This window comes from Macaca nemestrina, chromosome 6 (assembly GCF_043159975.1).
Source record: "Macaca nemestrina isolate mMacNem1 chromosome 6, mMacNem.hap1, whole genome shotgun sequence".
Taxonomy (NCBI): Eukaryota; Metazoa; Chordata; class Mammalia; order Primates; family Cercopithecidae; genus Macaca; species Macaca nemestrina.
This window is the reverse complement of record NC_092130.1, coordinates 68916358-68935563: the sequence shown is the minus strand read 5'-3', so window position 1 is coordinate 68935563 and position 19206 is coordinate 68916358. Positions and strand designations below refer to the sequence as shown.

Genomic DNA, 19206 nt, shown 5'->3' with positions numbered 1-19206 from the left:
AAGAGAGATTGTGCTGCTTTCTTAGCCCACTATTGCTAAGCCTGCTTTCAAGGCAAGCTGATCTTATCTAGAAATCACCAGAAAAGTGAGTTTTGAATTTGCTAGTAAGAATTTAAGAATGGTCATGGGCTTTAAAACTTTTCCAGAAGATTCTTAAATAAATCTTCCTCTCTAAAGAAGCTGTTGCCTTGTTTAGAGTAAGCAGGAGACATTTTATTTCCAGTGTGCATAGTTAGTCTATATAGAGAACCATGTTTACTATTGAAATATATATAATTTAAACATTTTTAATTAAAAGAGAATTGATGTCAGGTTTTTGTTAACAATTTTCTATACTAATTTTTTACAAGGTGTGATGGTTACTTTTGTGCTTCAACTTTACTGCACTAAGGTATGCCCAAATAGTTAGCAAAAGATTATTTTTAGGTGTCCGTAAGGGTGTTCTGGAAGAGATCCTCATGATGAAGTGGGTAAAGCAGATGGCCCTCCCCCATGTAGGTGGGCATCATCTAATCTACTGAGGTTCTAAATAGAACAAAATGGCAGAGGAAGGGCAAATTCACTGTCTCTAATTGGGTTGAAACATCCGGCTTCTCCTGCCCTCAGACTTTGGAGTTCTAGCTTCTTGGACTCAGACCAGAAGTTATACTACAACCATCCTCTCCCAGACTCTCAGGCCTTTGGATTCAGATGTGATTACACCGCCAGCTTTTCTGGTTCTCCATTTTCAGGTTCTCTGTGGCAGATTATGGGACTTTCTGGTTTCCAAAACTGCATAAGCCAATTTCTATAATAAATCTCCTCTTATCTTGTATTAGTCTGTTTTCACATTGCTATAAAGAACTACCTGAGACAGGGCAATTTATAAAAAAAAAAGAGGCTTAATTGACGTAGTTCTGCAGGCTGGGTAAGAAGCATGACTGGGAGGCCTCAGGAAACACAATCATGACCAAAGGTGAAGGGGAAGCAAGCACGTCCTACCGTGATGGAGCAAGAGAGAGAGAGAGGGAAAGAGAGGGTGGGGGTCGGGGAAAAGTGCCACATGCTTAAACAAACAGATCTCATGGGAACTCACTCACAAGACAGCACTAAGGGGACAGTAATTAGAAAATACCCCCATTGTCCAGTCACCTCCCACAAGGCTCCTGCTTCAACACGTGGGGTTTACAATTTGACATGAGATTTGGGTGGGAACGCAAAGCCAAACCATATCATATCTGTATTTATATCGGTATCATCTATATCTATTCTATTGGTTCTGATTCTTTGGAAAACCCTGACTAATACATAAGAAAACTATCAATTGAAAAAAATTAAACAACGAAACATCTATAGGAAGCATGCAAGAAAGCATGGGAAGTAGTCTCTCAAATATTCTTGAATAAGAGCCAAATTCCTTCTTATTAGTGATTCTTTCTTTAGCATCATGTCATGAGAACAATGTACAGTTGAACAACAATAATGGGGAGAGTGGCTCAGAGATAAAGTACCCAGGGACCAGTGAACAAGGGAGAATCAAAGTGTTTGAACTGATGGATCAATCACTTTGCACATGCATAAATTGGTATCTCACTTCAAAAATACTCTTATTTCCCGTTAGCTACTCTTAATTCTCTCATTCCTTTATCAGTTAAGTTTCTCCTTAGAGGAGAGCAAACTCATTGTTCTAATGTCTATCTCCCATTGATCTTTTGCCTATTGACTTCTGACTCCTAACTAATCCAAAACTGCATTGACAATAGTTGATATTGGCTATTTGACCTCTTAGCTGCATTTGATGTCATGGACCTCTTCTTTTTTTCATTGGTTTCTCTTGGATTACTTTCTTCTGGGTCATCTCCTACGTTCTTGATGATTTCTTCTTATAATCCTACAAAATCTGACTGTCATATTGCTCAGGCTCTATTAGAGACATTTTCAAAAATGTCCAGAGCAACAACTCAAAGCAATTTAGTCTCTGGTCCTCAAACAATATCAAAGGGAATCTAACTCACCCACACTTATCAGACTCCTACATCACTCACATGTTTTCCTAAACCTCATAGCTGGTCTGGAGCCTCTTATACCACAATCTCTAAATTTCTCTCTCTCAGTTCCAGATATAAGACTCTGTTTCTTTATTCTCTCACTCACTTCTTCCATCCACCCTTGATTATGTAGACTTAGTTGGTTTGTCTTCCTTTCACTTTCCTTACTATTTTGCCAAGGGGAAGAGGCAGGAAATGAGGGTCCAAATATAGGTTTCATTGTAAAGCATGGGTGAGGGGTAGAAGAAAAGTATAGAGGGGTGATGACCCCACATGTAACTACTTTGGCTTTACCACATTCTCATTCTCTTTATTTGCTCCCTCTGACTCCACTTTCCCCTGAAATGTTGGCATCTGCCAAGTTCCACGATTGAATTTCCCTTGCAGGTTTTTCTCAGCTACTTTTGTGATCCTAACTTCCTCTTTGAATGGGAATCATTAATAATTTTTCCTCTAGACTATCTCTCCCACGTGATTCTCACATCCATCCTATAGTAGACATTGCCACTTGGATAACCTACTGAAAACTGAATGTTCTCCAAATGGCACTCACTATCTCCACACATGCTTTTGCTCTACCGACCTCATGACAGTTTTTCCTTGTTGCTCAGTCCAGTAAGCTTGGCATCATCCTTGATCCACTTTCCCCATACTCCACCTCCTATCCTTCACTAAGTCTTAGGTTATCCATTCCCAAAGCCCTCTCAGATCCATCGCTCCTTCTCCATCACTATATGTCTGCCCTAATTTATACCATGAATATATCTCTCCTAAACTCTTCCAACAGCATTGTAATTTTTCCTTTAGCTTCAGACTAGCTCTTCTCAAATCAAACTTCTTTGCCACTGACAAAATGAAATTTGCATCTAAAATGCAAATATCACCCTGTTATTATTCTACACTCCACTATTTGAAACGCATCAGTGCCTGCCCCATTATCTATAAGATTCTGGGTCCTTTAAGATCTGAGTTCTACCAGTCTCTCTCTTTAGCTAAAGCTCTTCTGAAAGGTTTTCCAATGCCTCACAAAGTATGTCATTCTAGCCTCTGTGCCTTGGCTTGTGCTTTTCTCTCCCTCTGAACTGTCCTTTGTACTCCACTAGTTAAAGCTGCCTCCTCCCTTTACCCTTCTCTACTAGACAGAGCTAAATGACTCACCTTGGTGTTGCTGTTCCCATCGTATGGTATTTATCACATTGTATTTTCATGTCTGCTTATTATTGTTTTATGAATTTCTTATAAGTGTTTTAAGGACTATCAGACTGGAATCCAAGTTTAGTTGGGGGAAAAATCACTGAACTAGATAGAAATCGTGAGGATTTGGGGTCAGGTCAGATCAGCTATTAATCTGCTGTGAAATCTTGGTCAAGTCACTCCCCTTTTCTGGTCCATCTTTCATAGGAGAAATCTGGTCCAATATTTCATAGTAGATTAAGATTACGAACCACATAATCTTAATCTACTATGCTCTGATTCCGTTCTATACTTTCTATACTATACATTCTGTACTGCCATGTTAAGAGAGAGTGTTCACTAATGTTCACTCACTATCCTTTCTAATTTCCTTCATTCCTCTGCTTCCTTTATTAAGGGTTTTATTAAAAGTAGTTGTTCTCAACCCTGACACTCTCTACTACTTTAAAAAATACAGATGGCTGGGCTCTGTTCCAAGAGATTCTGGTATTGCTGGTCTGGCATAGTATTCTATCATCAGTATTTTTTAAAAAAAACATTTCCAGTGATTCTAATATGCAGTCAAGATTAAGAACCATTGACATAAAACAGTGATTCTCAAAGTATGGTCCCCAGACCAGCAGCATCAGCATCACCTGCAAAATTTTCAGAAACTAAATTCTGGGCTCCAACCCAGGCCTATTGAATTAGAAACTCCTATCCCTATAGAAGATTCTGAAACACACAAATTCATTGACTCTCCTTGAATTCTTCCTTCCCAAGCCCAACAAAAAGGAATTAGAGGGCAGTGCTACAGTTTTAGAGCATTGTTTCTCAGCCTGTTTATCTTTAAAAATGATCTCTCAGTCAACCAAAATCAGCTTCTAAAAAGTTGTTTATGCCATCCTTACATCTAAGTAGAGAGCCTCTTTGGCTGAACCAGAGTTAACATTTAAAATAAAATTAGGTCAAGGCATAGAATGAAATGATGAAATTTATCTTGGAGAGCAGTGAGGAATTTCTCTGGCTAGGACTTAGGATGGGAGTGAGAATCAGGCACGGATGTTGCTCACATGGCAGGACCTTTGGAAGAAGGCTTGCTGGAATTGGTGATGATGTTGCCTCTTTCTTGCATGTAAATCTCTGACAGCTAACTCTTTCTCACAAGTCCTAAAATGAAATATATAGTCTGGGTCAGGGGGAGGTTACCAGTCAGCCAACATCCAGGGAATTGGATATTTTTCCTAATTAGTGTCCTGTTAAATAGAGCATTGGTTTTAAATCCATACAACTTGACTGCTTGAACTTGTGTCAGCATTGGTAATATCTTAGCTTCATAATTTTGTCCACATCATCCTCTTATCATCTAAAGGTAGGGGGTACAGATGATAGCAACATGTACAAATTTTCACACTCTCAATGCATTCTGACTGACCACATGGGAGTGGGAGACAGCGGACGCTCTATGGGGGATAGAGACAGATTCTTGTCCTAATGTTTGCTTTTTATTTGTTCAAGAAATTTCTCTTACCTAAATTATAGAGCTGTGGAAATGTAATTATTCAATCATCAATTCATTCTTGAACAAAATGTTGCTGCTTGAAAACAATGGTTTTATATTTATCACATTTTAAAATATACAGTTATTTATTTGTTTAATTATTTGTCAAGTTCTCTAAACAGACTGTAAGACTTGTTAAGACAAGACCATGTCAGTTTCTGAACCACAGTATAGCCAGTATCCAGCACTTGGTGGGCACTCATTACACAGTGAATAAATGAAATACTGAATGGCTACATCAAGTGTAATACAGGGGAAGAAAAGGGTACCATGATCAGACATGGCAGGCTCATAGCCTAGTCTGGTGCAGGTATAAAGACAAATACAAATTTAAAATAAGCGGCTAAATTCTCCCTGTTAAAAATAAGGGAAGAGATTTTCTGTCTCTCCTTTTTTCTTAATACCTAGGTGAGGGGTTGATAGGTGCAGCAAGTTACTATGGCAAACATTTACCTATGTAACAAACCTGCACATCATGCGCATGTATCCTAGACCAGAACTTAAAAAGAAATAAAATTAAAATTAAAAAGACAAAAAAGTAAAATTTCTAATTATAACTACTTTCTCTTCTCTTTGACATATATAAAAAGTATTTTGTCAGCTTTATTACCAAGGAATGTCTTTCTCAAGGACCCGAGAGCAATCTTTTTGAAATGTAAGCATCTTTTTTTAAAAAAGGAATTGTTTGGTTTTTGCTTGTTGATTTGTTTAAATTCTGTATAGATTCTAGATATGAGACCTTTGTTGGATGCATAGTATGCATCTGTTCTCTCCCATTCTGTAGGTTGTCTATAGATACTTCTCAAAAGAAGACATATATGCAGCCAACAAATATATGAAAGAATGCTGATATCACTAATCATTACAGAAATGCAAATCAAAATTACAATGAGACAGTCAGAATAGCTATTAATAAAAAGACAAAAAACAACAAATACTGTAAAGGCTGCAGAGAAAAAGGAACACTTATACAGTGCTGGTGGAAATATAAATTAGTTCAGCAGTGGAAAGCAGTTTGGAGATTTCTCAAAGAACTTACAATTACCATTCAACCAAGCAATCCCACCATTGAGTATATACACAAAGGAAAACAAATTGTTCTAGCAAAAAGACACATGCACTTGTGTGTTCATTGTAGCACTACTCACAATTACAAAGACATGGAATCAACCTATGTGCTCATCAGTGGTAAACTGGATAAAGAAAATGTGGTACATATACATCATGGAATATCATGTAGCCATAGAAAAGAATGAAATCATGTCCTTTGCAGCAACACAGATGCAGCTGGAGGCCATTATCCTAAGACAACTAATGCAGGAACAGAAAACAAATATTGCATGTTCTCACTTACAAGTGGGAGCTAAACACGGAATACACAAGAACACAAAGAAGAGAACAACAGGCACTGGGGACTGCATGACAGGGGAGCGGGGCATGAGTTGGACGGCTACCTATCTGGTACTATGCTGACTACTCTGGTGACAGGAGCTTTCATACACCAAGCCTCAGTGGCATGCAATTTACCCATATAACAAATCTGTACATGTACTCCCTGAATCTAAAATTTTAAAAAAATTAAATAAAAAGAAGTGCAAGGATCAAGAGAGATGGCAATTCTATCTCCCCGTTTCTGTGGCTGGGTAAAAATCTAACTTCAGGCTAAGGCAATCAGGCAAGAGAAAGAAATAAAGGGTATTCAAATAGGAAGAGAGGAAGTCAAATTGTCTCTCTTTGTAGATGACATGACTGTATATTTAGAAAACCCCATCGTCTCAGCCCAAAATCTCAAGCTGATAAGCAACTTTGGCAAAGTCTCAGGATACAAAATCAATATGCAAAAATCACAAGCATTCCTATATACAAATAATAGACCAACAGAGAGCCAAATCATGAATGAACGCCCATTCACAATTGCTATAAAGAGAATAAAATACCTAGAAATACAATTTACAAGGGATATGAAGGAACTTTTCAAGGAGAACTACAAACCACTGCTCAAGGAAATAAGAAAGGACACAAACAACTGGAAAAACATTCCATGCTCATGGATAGGAAGAATCAACACCATGAAAATGGCCATACTGCCCAAAGTAGTTTATAGATTCAGTGCTATCCTTATCAAGTTACCACTGATTTTCTTCACAGAATTAGAAAAAAACTACTTTAAATTTCATATGGAACCAAAAAAGAGCCCATATAGCCAAGATAATCCTAAGCAAACAACAAAGCTGGAGGCATCCCACTACCTGACCTTAAACTATACTTCAAGGCTACAGTAATGAAAACAGCATGGTACTGGTACCAAAACAGACATATAGACCAATGGAACAGAACAGAGTCCTCAGAAATAACACTACACATCTATAACCATCTGATCTTTGACAAACCTGACAAAAACAAGCAATGGGAAAAAGAGTCCCTATTTAATAAATGGTGTTGGGAAAACAGGCTAGCCATATGCAGAAAACTGAAACTGGGCCCCTTCCTTATACCTTATATAAAAATTAACTCAAGATGGATTAAAGACTTAAATGTAAGACCTAAAACCATAAAAACCTAGGCAATATCATTTAGGACATAGGCATGGGGAAAGACTTCATGACTAAAACACCAAACACAATGGCAACAAAAGCCGAAATTGGCAAATGGGATCTAATTAAACTAAAGAGCTTCTGCACAGCAAAAAGAAACTATCATCAGAGTGAACAGGCAACCTACAGAATGGAATAAAATTTTTACAATCTATCCATCTGACAAAAGGCTAATATCAGAATCTGCAAAGAACTTAAACAAATTTGCAAGAAAAAAGTAACCCCATCAAAAAGTAGGCAAAGGATATGAATAGACACTACTCAAAAGAAGACATTTATGTGGCCAACAAAGATATAATAAAAGCTCATCATCACTGGTCATTAGAGAAATGCAAATCAAAACCACAATGTGATACCATCTCACACCAGTTAGAATGGTGATCATTAAAAAGTCAGGAAACAAGAGATGCTGGAGAGAAGGTGGACAAATAGGAACACTTTTACACTGTTGGTGGGAGTGTAAATTAGTTCAACCATTGTGGAAGACAGTGTGGTGATTCCTTAAGGATCTAAAACCAATAATACCATGTAACCCAGCAATCCCATTACTGGGTATATACTCAAAGGATTATAAATCATTCTACTATAAAGACACATGCACACGTATGTTTATTGCAGCACTGTTCACAATAGCAAAGACTTGGAACCAACCCAAATGCCCACCGGTGATAGATGGGATAAAGAAAAATGTGGCACATATCCACCATGGAATACTATGTAGCCATCCATAAAAAAGGATGAGTTCATGTCCTTTGTAGGGACAAAGATGAAGCTAGAAACCATCATTCTCAGCAAACTAACACAGGAACAGAAAACTAAACACTGCATGTTCTCACTCATAAATGGCAGTTGAACAATGAGAACACAAGGACACAGGGAAGGGAACATCACACACTGGGGCCTGTCAGGGGGTGTGGGGCTAGGGGAGGGATAGCATTAGGAGAAATACCTAATGTAGATGACGGGTTGATGGGTGCAGCACACCACCATGGCTTGTGTATACCTATGTAACAAACCTGCATGTTCTGCACATGTATCCCAGAACTTAAAGTATAATTTTAAAAAAAAGGAAAAAAAAAGAAATCTAACTTTGGTGGGCATCTTGCTGCAAGTTGCAAAACTACCTTCTACCATAAAGCTATGAGAAGGTGGTTGTGTGTGTGCATGTGTTTCTTTTTTAGATAAAGCTAATTAGGTAACACAGATGTTTACCCCAATTACCAGGATCCCATGAACTATGTATATCCTGTATATCCCATGAACTATGTATACTGTAAAGTCCTTACATACTATAAAAACACATAAGTAGTTTATTGTATCTGCTTGGCTATAAAAAGGGTGTAACTTCTTTCTGTCTTTCTTATCTCTTAGGGGATTGCCTGTGATATGCATTATATTTTGGTTCAACGTTCATTTAAGAATAAAACCCTTTTCTGTCTACACTACCTTTGTGGAGAGGTTTTCTGGGATGGGAGATTTTGTTTTCAATTATATTTTCCCAATACAGACAAGGGATAACCAATGAAGAACTGATAGGAGGGCAGAAGTTACCTGTGTGAAGTGGAAGAGTGTCTCAGTCATGTGAAAAGGAACAGAGATATCAGAAGGAACTAGTTGCAAGAGAAATGTAGGGAAGAACCAGATACTAAAGAGCCTCCTAAGTTATGTTAAGGGATTTGAGCTTTATCCTGAGGTAAACTGAATAAGCAAGGTGGTATTATAATAGGATTTGCCGTTAGGAACCATCACTCTTACAATAATGAATAGAAAGAATTGGAAAGAAGTGTCAGTGGATATAAAACAATAAAGTTAGGTGAGAGATTCGGTTATCAAAATGGGTTATAATGATAACAGCAATGATAATATAATAATTGTCACTGCAACTAATACTTTCTTGAGCTATGTGCTGGTCCTTCTTCTAAGCCCTTCACATGTATGATCATTAATTTTCACAATGCTATGAGGTTTGTTTTATTATCATCTCGGTTTACAGGTGAAAAAACAAGCATAAACAGATTAAATGACTTGCTTACAGTTATTATGAGGTAGAGTGGGAGTATGAACCCTGGTTCCAGGGATAGTTCTCTCACTGTCTCATGATACCATAGTTTGGATGAGGGTGGTGGCTCTACACTGTCTCATGATACCATACTACTCTACACTGTCTCATGATACTGTGGTTTGGATAAGGGTGGTGGCAAAATGGATAGGCTTGAGTAGATTGATTCAAGAAATATGTAGAAGGTAAAATAAGATGTGAGGATTGAGTGGATATGAAGAATGGGCAAGAAAAAGATGTTAAGGATGTTACCTAATTTCAGGTACAAATGTCATAGGATCCTTGGGGTCTCGCTTTGCCAGCCAGAAACCCCTGTGGCTGGTTGCACCTTCTGCCTGAGTTTTGCTCACATCTGCTGGGCTCGCTCCTCCCACTTGGCCCAGCAGGCTCAGCTCACACTACTGGTCTGAATCTCACACCTGCCAAGGGCAAGCCAGGTGCAGAGTGGTGAGGGGTGCATGGCACATGAACATAGGGAGTGAGTGCCTGCTCCCACTCTCAGTGCTTGCTCTGGGGTGAAGCAAAGTTGCAGCTGAGCCCAGGTGCTATCACAACCCTAGCTGGGTGTGCATGTGCTAAGGCGGCACTGACATGCCAGCCCCCTGCCACCTCATCCCCATCTGGACTTCGGGCACACACGGGCACAGGAGGGAATCTGAGGGAGTACTTAGGGTGGCTCTGCGTGGGCCTGCAGGCACCCTTTGGCAGGAACAGCCTGGGCACCATTGATAACATGATTGATGGTGGCAGGAGGCAGATAGGCTCCTGGGCAGAAAGGGGCAGGTCCCCGGTGAAGCTCCACCTTCAAGCTGGGGATGGCCTGAAGCCTGGGGACCAGGCTGTCAGTTCCTAGTGGCCCCAAGTGAGAACTTATTGTACGTTTTCCAGGCCCACCCATGGCTACCTGTGGACCAATCAGCATGCACTTCCTCCCTTCTGAGCCCATAAAAACCCTGGACCCAGCCAGGCTCACACAGGCATCAGAACTATCAGCTATGGGAAGGAGCCACCCAATTCAGGTCTCCTTAGCTCATTAGGATGACCTGCCTGCATAAAGGAGCTGTCTACTCAGTCCACTCCATGGAGAGTGTCTCTTCTCCACTGAAAGCTGGACACTCATCGGGACAACCTGCTTGTGGAAAGGAACTACCCACTCTGGGTCTCCTCTCTGCTGAGGGCTGCACTCATCAGGATGACCTGCCTGCAGTAAGGAGATTACCACTTCAGGTCTCCCAAGAGCTATTCTGTCGCTCAATAAAGCACCTCTCTGCCTTGGTCACCCTCCAGTTATCTATGTGCTTCATTCTTCCAGGATGGAAGACAAAAACTTGGGACCTGCCAAATGGTAGGACTGAAAGAGCTGTAACACAAACAGGGTTGCTACATACTCCCATCTCCCGCCACACGCCCTACTTGCCACATTACAGGCAACAAGATGGAGAGAAAAGCTGCAGTCCTACGGAGAGCCTATATCTAGGGGCTCCCTGAGCCAGGGCTGTGACACCCTCTTTGGGGCTCTGTGGTTCCTTGCATCTCCAAGCTTCCAGGCAGCATCATGTTCCCCTTGTTCAAACACAGGTGCCCACAGCAGAAGCTACTTGTGCATCAGATCCAACAGCAGGCTTGCATGGAGCTGGCACCTGTGCCTGCAACTGGAGCTGCCTGCCCCACCACAGCAGCTGGCATGCCCAGCTGTGTGCAGTGGCCAGACCCTGCGCTAGCTTGCTCATGCACCCCTCACTGCTCCATGCCTGGCTCACCAATGGCAGGCATGGGATCTGAGCAAGTAGCGTGAGCTGAGCACAGCCCAGCAGATTGACTCAGCAGAATGAGCCCAGGGGGTCCAAGCAAAACTGCGGCAAAGGCGCCACTGCCCACAGAGGTTTCAGGCTGGAAAAGTGACACCCTAAGGATGCTGAGACACAGGCCATTCACTGAGGCAGAAGTACCAAGAACACAGCAGTTTTGGAAGAGAAGTAAGAGAACTTGTAGGACAGTTGCACTGAGGAGCAGGTAAAGATTTCCAATGAGGTGGTTATTATGTAGCTCTGAAGCTCAGAAAGGAAGACATCTCTGGGCACATGGATGGCAACTGAAGTTGTAGGAACAGATCAGAACACCCTAGGAGAAATGAGCACAGTAATAAGAAGAGGCATGATCCAACTCCAGGGGAACAGCAAGAAAAGAAGTATCACCCCATAGGAGATTAAGAAGGCATGTTCAGAGAAGTTTAGGAAAAAATTTAGGAGAGTTTGGTATTTGCAAAGTCCGGAGAAAAGAATGCTCCCCAAAGGAGGTATGGTCAGTAGTGTTAAGAGCTGCCATAAAATCTTCTCAGGCTCAGAAAGCAGAGAGTCTGGGACCCTCTCTGTCAAACCACCATCCAGTCTGAACATAAACTAATTCAGTATCTCACGAAAGATTAACATGGCAGTACTGTGACTTGAATTTAGTTTTAAATGTTTAGACCACGATGACTTTTCCCCTACTCATATGCCGTATTGCTTTCCTTCTGTAAAGCTAAGTATGTAAAATAAGACATCACAAATTCTCCTGCTGCCTCAGGAAAAAAAGTGTAGAAAATGAAGACTTGTGCAGTAAGCCATCTGAGAATTTTTCTCCGGAAAATCAAAACCAGCCATTTTCATAGTTTCCCCTTAAAGCTCTGCAGGTGACAAGGATGCTATTTACTTTTGCAGCTTCCCTTATTTGTGACCTGCATCTATTAGTATCATTTTATTAGTTGGCAAGTAACTTGGCATTTTCTTTTGGAAGCAGCTTTGGGGTGAGTTAATGATGTTTGCAGAGATTTTCTTTCTTTCTTTCTTTTTAAGACTTCCTAATGGGATTTTTGACTGGTTTGTGTAGGTTAATATGGAGCCTAATATTTATGTTTGAAAATGTGGGAGAATGACTAAATAACATTTTCATTCTATGCATCAAGAAAATTCATTTCATTTTGTCATCTGACATTTGAAGATAGCTTTAAGGTTTTATTTTCTCTTTCCCTTTATTCATTCCCTCCCAATCTCTTCTCCACTTCTCCTACTGTCCCCACTATTGGATTGTTCATCTTTATCAGCTTGGAAACAGAATTGCAGTGTGATTTTCCACTTGGTTTCTAGTGGAACGGAACTTTTAGAAGTTTTTCTATCTTCTGGCTGCATGTGGGCAATGAGGAACACGGTCTCCATCAAGGCTCAGAAAACATTACAATACATACCTAAAGGGAATGGTTGAGGCCTGAAGTTGAGGTGCCTAGGCCAGTATATAAAATAAGGCCAGACTTGAAGAAATGGAGAAAGTAAGGAGCTACTGGAGGGTCTTAAAGGCCTCAGGGAAACTCTTTTTACCTTTTCCTTGTCTCTCTGTATTGAGTCCTCATAGAAATAGCTAGTGTTGGTTGGAAGTTTGTGCAGGGCTCTGCCAATCAAGTTTTACTACCTGATATGGGTGATAAATGATAGCTTGAGGTAAGATGTGAGATAGTGAGCAGAATGTCTTTCCTCACAGTACCCGGCAGGCTTTTGTTTTTTCCTTAATTTGAAAAGTGAAAATCACCAAGTTTGGCTTCATTCAGTTCTAAACATCCACTCTTAGCTTTGCTATTGTTTGCTGAACATTTAGCAACTTCTGTAATCACTCTGGGCTTTGCTTGCTCTACCTTGAAATGCAAGTAGTATCATCCCATCTTTCCAGGACAGTGGGATATTTAGGTTGCAGAGAAAGAGAAATCAGCTCTTTGGGCACCTAATCTCTTGCAATCTCCCTCCACTACAGATAAAGGTCCTAGCCGGGATACCTCTTGTAGGGATGCAAGGTGTCATTGCTTCTAAAAAATTAACTGAAGAGCCTTCCTTTTCAGGAAGAGAAGCATGGAAAATTCTAAGCAGCCCAATAACTCCTCTCAGGAGCTCGTAGACTCAAGGTGGGAGAAGGTAGAGGTGACTAAAGGCTTTCTGGAGCCTGGGGGAACATGAGCCACAGTGGAGATAGGAGGCTGTCTACATTCACTTCCCTGATAGTAGCTGCTGGCAACTACTCTCTGCTCCAGCATTATCGGGACAAGGATTCTCCCTCACTCCCCACATTGTGGGTAGAAGGTAGTGATGCATCTCCTGGCCTTTAGGGGTGGGCACATGACCTGGATCTGGCAATGAGACTATAGTACTCTCTTGGCCACCATGACCGGGTCAGTGTCAGCCAGAGGAAATGAGTTAAGTGGGTGTCAAGTGCAAGTAGCATCCCCCACCTTCTTTCCTTTGGGGTTGCCAAGCTAGAGGAATGTAAGCCTGGAGCTGCCACTGGACGCCTTTGCCACCAAGTAAGTGCAGCCTGAGAATGAAGTGAGCAGACAGGGAAATGCAGAGGAGAGATGGATTTCTGACAACATCAAAACCATTAAAGCCTGTCTTTTCTGCTGTGCCTGAAGCTAGACCTACCCCAGAACTTTTCAATTACTGAACCAGCTTTTCAGCTTAAGAAAAATTTTGATAACTTTTATGTTACTTACAACCAAAAGAACCCCAATATGAGCACTGACAGAGGGAATTTTTTAAGGTGTTTTCATTGTCCTGAATCTTTGAAAATTGGCAATCTTTGAAAATTTGCCAATACTGGGGACGTAACACACGTCTCTGAAAAGTTAAATAACCACAGAGTGCTATATGTATTATATAACATTAGTATTAGTTTTTAGTATTGGCAATAGTAATAGTTTTTATTGCTGCTGTAAATCTTAATGGTTTAACACAATACAATTTTTTTGTCTTTTTTTAAGTTCTATTTTTCAGGGATACATATGCAGGTTTGTTATATAGATAAACTACATGTCTTTGGGGGTTTGGGTACAGATCATTTTATCACCCAGGTAATAAGCATAGTACCCAACGGGTAGTTTGTTTTTGTTCTCTCCCTTCTCCCACCTTCCACCCTCAAGCACTCACCAGTGTCTATTCTCCCCCTCTTTGTGTCCATGTGTTCTCGTTTAGCTCCCACTTATAAGTGAGAACATGCGGTATTTGTTTTTCTGTTCATAGGTTAGTTTGCTTAGTTTAATGGCCTCTAGCTCCATCCATGTTGCTACAAGGGAGATCACAATACAAACTTATTATGTGCACTTCAATAGTTCAGAAGTTTGACGGGTCTAATGTTGCTAAATCAAGGTGCCAGCAGGGCTGCATTCTTTTCTGGAGGCCTTAGGGAAGAGTCCAGTTCCTTATCTTTTCCAGATTCTACAGGTCACCTACATTTTTTGCTTTGTGGCTCCTTTCTTCCATCTTCAAAGCCAACCACATACCTTCCATAATCACATATCTTTCTTTGACTCTCCTCTTTTGCCTCCCTTTTCCACTCTTAAGTACCTTTGTGATTACATTGGACCTACCTGAAAAATCTAGGACACTCTCCCTATTTTAAGGCCAGCTGAAGAGCGACCTTAATGTCACGTGCAACCTGAATGTCCTTTTTGTCATGTAAACTAACCTAGTCACAGGTTCTGGGCATTAACTTGTGGACATCTTTGGGGGACATGACATTATTGTGCCTACTGCAAGAGCATTCTCCTTTCCTAGCAAAAAACATGTTTTTATTTTTTATTTTTTTAGTTTTTATTTTTTTCAGTTGCCTGCTTCTGTAACAGCCCGTGACTATCTCCTTTTCTCAATTTTGTTCCAGTGTCTACCATGAAGCTTGTTCCTTAGTCAGTGAAAATTATTAATTTCTGGGTTTCTTTGCTACAGAAGATCAGGGAAAAGACGACTAGGCAGGAGATTAGGAAAGGCTTTCTGGAAAGTGATTGACTTTGTTATTGCTGTCTGTTTGGCACTTACATCATAGATTTGCAAAAAAAAAAAAAAAAAAATGTTTGGAAAGTGAATAGATAAATAAAGGTGGAATTTGAGCTGGACCTTGAAAGATGGGTAGCATTTAAGGTTTTGAATAAAAAATGAGCAAGTTATGCCTAGGGCTCAAAGAAGAGGAGATGAAAGTAACAGCTGGGGCCGGGCGCGGTGGCTCAAGCCTGTAATCCCAGCACTTTGGGAGGCCGAGACGGGCGGATCACGAGGTCAGTAGATCGAGACCATCCTGGCTAACACAGTGAAACCCCATCTCTAATAAAAAAATACAAAAAACTAGCGGCGGAGGTGGCGGGCGCCTATAGTCCCAGCTACTCGGGAGGTTGAGGCAGGAGAATGGCGTAAACCCGGGAGGCGGAGGCGGAGCTTGCAGTGAGCGGAGATTGGCCACTGCACTCCACCCTGGGCGACAGAGTGAGACTCCACCTCAAAAAAAAAAAAAAAAAAAAGTAATAGCTGGTGTCTAGGGCTCACAGAGAAGAGGATAGGTTTTTGAACAGGCAGAGTCAGGCTGGGTTACAGCCAGCCTCGGGAAGCAGCCTGTGGAGCAAACAGCTTATTGTTCTCTATAGACAGTAGAAAATCCCCAGAGATATTACATACCCTACATCAAGCTCACTCCTTTGGAGATCTCATCCAGTCCTATCAATACCATCCATACATTGATAACTCTCAAATGTGTGCTATATCCAGACCCAGCTTTTCCTCAGGACACCATGCTCACATACGCAAGTGCCTGCTTGACATTTCCATGCAGATATCTAAAAAAAGAATTTCCAGTGCTTCAAAATGAACTTCACATGTTCGAAACAAAACTTCTGACTCTCACACCTTTCCCCAACTTTCTCTTTTCCTGGTGTTCTACATCTCAATGAATAAATACTCATGTCTTCCAACTGCATAGGAGAAAAACTATGGTGTCTGCTTTCTTTCACACCCTACATTGAACTTATCAGAAAATCCTGTCTGCTCTACCTTTAAAATAATTCCAGAATTAAACGAGTACTACTCAATACCTCTGGTACTAAGTCCTAGTCAACTCACCATCATCACTCATCCAGGGTTATTACAATGGATTCCTAACTGGTCTCCTTCATTTCACCACTGTGCCTTCAGTCTCAATAAAGCAGTCAGAGGAATCCTTTTAAAAATCTAATTATAGTTTTATTAAAAACCTGCAGTGGCTCTGAATCCCACACAGTATAAAAGCGAAAGTCCTTACAATGGCCTATAGTCCCCACACCATCTGGCCCCTGTCCTCTTCCCTCCCACTCATCCTCATTGCCTATCATGCTCTCCTTTCTCACATGCACTCTGCTGCAGGCACACTGGCCTCCTTGCTGCTCCTTGAACACACCATGTGTGCATCTGCCTCAGGACTTTGGCACAGTTCTTCACAGTTCTCTCTATATAGGCTGCTCTTTTTGTAGATTTTCCCATGACTCTCTCTCACATCCTCACTCATTCATTTCCTTAAAGTCTCTGCTGAAATATCACCTTACCAGAAGGGCCTTCCTTCACCACCCAATATAAAATAGTATGCCCTCCCCAACATTCTCTATTCTCCTTCTTAGGCATTCTTCCTCTCCATAGCATTCACCAATTCAAGTGCATCTGATTTACTTCATACTTGTTTATTTTGTGCCCTCTCTACTAGAAATGTAAGCTCCACAATAGCAGTGACTAGGCCTATTTTTTGGTAAAGTATTCTCAGTGTCTAGAACACTACCCAGCACGTCGTAGGAACTCAAAAAGTATCTGTTGCGTGAATGAATGAACAATGAAAAATAGATTAGAAAGAGTTATCTGATAGTGGAGCAGAGAAGAATGAGGTGGATACAGACGTCAGGCTATGGAATCTCCTAGGAGATGAAGACAAAAGTCCAGGTGCTTGGATGGAGGAGTATGGGAAAGCAGAGACCGCGTGAAAGAAGTCCACACATAGGAACCATCTCAAACACTGGAAATGAAGGTGAAAGAAGAGTTAAATGACTTGACAGATTTTAGATAGGAAAACAGCAATGTGAGTGCCACTAAGAGAAAGATGGTATTAGTACTGTGAACCCCTGTAACAAACAGGTGCTAAGTATTTTGGCTAGATTGCATCTGGCATGTCTACAAAATATCCAGTTGGATGGCTTCTCTCAGGAGAAAGGTCAAAGACTAGGAATGTATCTACCTTTTTGCAGGGCTCCTTGCAGAAGCCTGAAGAGATAAGCTTGTTGCATGAGCAGGAGTCTTTGTGCTCACTTGTACCATTGTCTCGGCCTGGGCTAGGGCTTGTATCCAACTCAGCTTAGGAAGTAATCAGATGGTGTGCCTTGCTTGAGAGGCAGTGTGTTTAGAGCATGGCATACTGAGAGAGAAGATCAGCCATGGGAAGTTCCAGGAAAGTGCTGAGAAGGAGGATAGAGACAATTAACCCAGCAAAAGAAGAGCAAGAGCATATGTTTACCTCTATTTTTTTTTTATGTTGTTGTAAAAGTATGGAATTAGGATTTCTGAAGAAATTTTATAGGAAGTGTTATGGAAATTCTTGTTTCATGAGTTGAGTGGGGCGATCTGTAACTTTAAGTTCACTGACAACTGTACTATGTTGGTAACCCTGACTGCTCAGGAATGTGCTACCTCATAAATCTTGCTTGACCACCCATTGCTCTCTTGTTAACCCAGTTGAGATTTCACTTAAGTGGTTTCATCAGTTAAATATTGGCAGAGTCCTGTGTTTCTACCACGCAGTAAAAAACATGAGTTGCCTTTTCCAGAGGGATGATGATGTGAGTAGAAAACCTTTCATACATTCATGAGTGAGGACAACATGGCCCTTGCTATGGAGGCTATAGTCACTGAGAGGATGGAGCTGACTCTAGATTGGAGCAGATCCTCAGATGCCAGTGGGGGACAAGTCGTTTAGGCAGAACCCCATCAATGACCTAGTGAACCTTGATAAAAAGATGCTATTCCCAGGATGACTGAACCCTCAGCAAATCATTGAGTGATTCTTGCCAATTCCCTTCAGATATACTTTTGAAATTGGTAATGGTTTATCTCTAGCTTGGAACCTCTGAAGCAACAGCTATGAAGAACAAATTTCTCTCTTATTTAAAAATACACACCTGTCTGTCCTCCCTCAATGTACCATGCAATAGACACTGGCTCTGATTTTCCCTCAGGGTGCCTCATTCCTCTACTTGTCTTTGTGGAGCAAGTGGTTGATTTACCTTGGGTGGTATGAATAGATTCTTAGTGGACATGTTACTTTGGTTAAATATTTACCCAATTGTCATACTCCTCTTTCAAAGAAATGGACGACTTTCACTTTTGCTAGATTTTTGCAACCTCAAATGGAAGATAACACAGTATAGTGATACATGATATGGCTTTCTTATCTCCGTACATCATGGTCACTCTAGCATCGTTATGGTCTAAGCCCAAGGAATCCCAAGTTTCTATCCCTGTGACCTTCCTGGGGTGGTGAAGCTATACTGAAGCAGAAAAGCTGTGACCTTCTACATCATATTTGGGATCATGCTTCTTCTTCATTACTTTCTACTGGGATATTGCAGTGAACTAGGCATTCTTCCTCATGACTTCACATCTCATCCTCAGTCTACCAGAATTTTCCTCTTCAGACTGCTTTTTTTCAAAGGCATTTCTTTCCTCTCCTACCTCTCCAGTACACTAGCATCAACTCTTCAACTAGAATAAATACAGGACAGATATACAAATACAGGAAGGGCCACCACTCTCAAACAAGCCAGGAGCAATTCCTGAGACAACAAAATGTAAAGCCTGATAACCTGGTTGGTCAAGTGAGAGAAAAAATACCAGGAATCACTAAATTACTTTCCCAATAAATTACCCTGCCCAGAAAAAAGATACAACTGTAGATGTTACGTAACCTTATACAAGCCATGTTTCTAATTCTCTATTT

At 40.9% G+C, this 19206-nt stretch overlaps 1 long non-coding RNA gene across 1 annotated transcript in view; it reads right to left on the bottom strand.

Moving 5' to 3' along the window:
• Positions 1-19206, bottom strand: part of LOC139363802 (uncharacterized) — a 99725-nt gene that overhangs the window by 13078 nt on the left and 67441 nt on the right. The window lies entirely within an intron of this gene.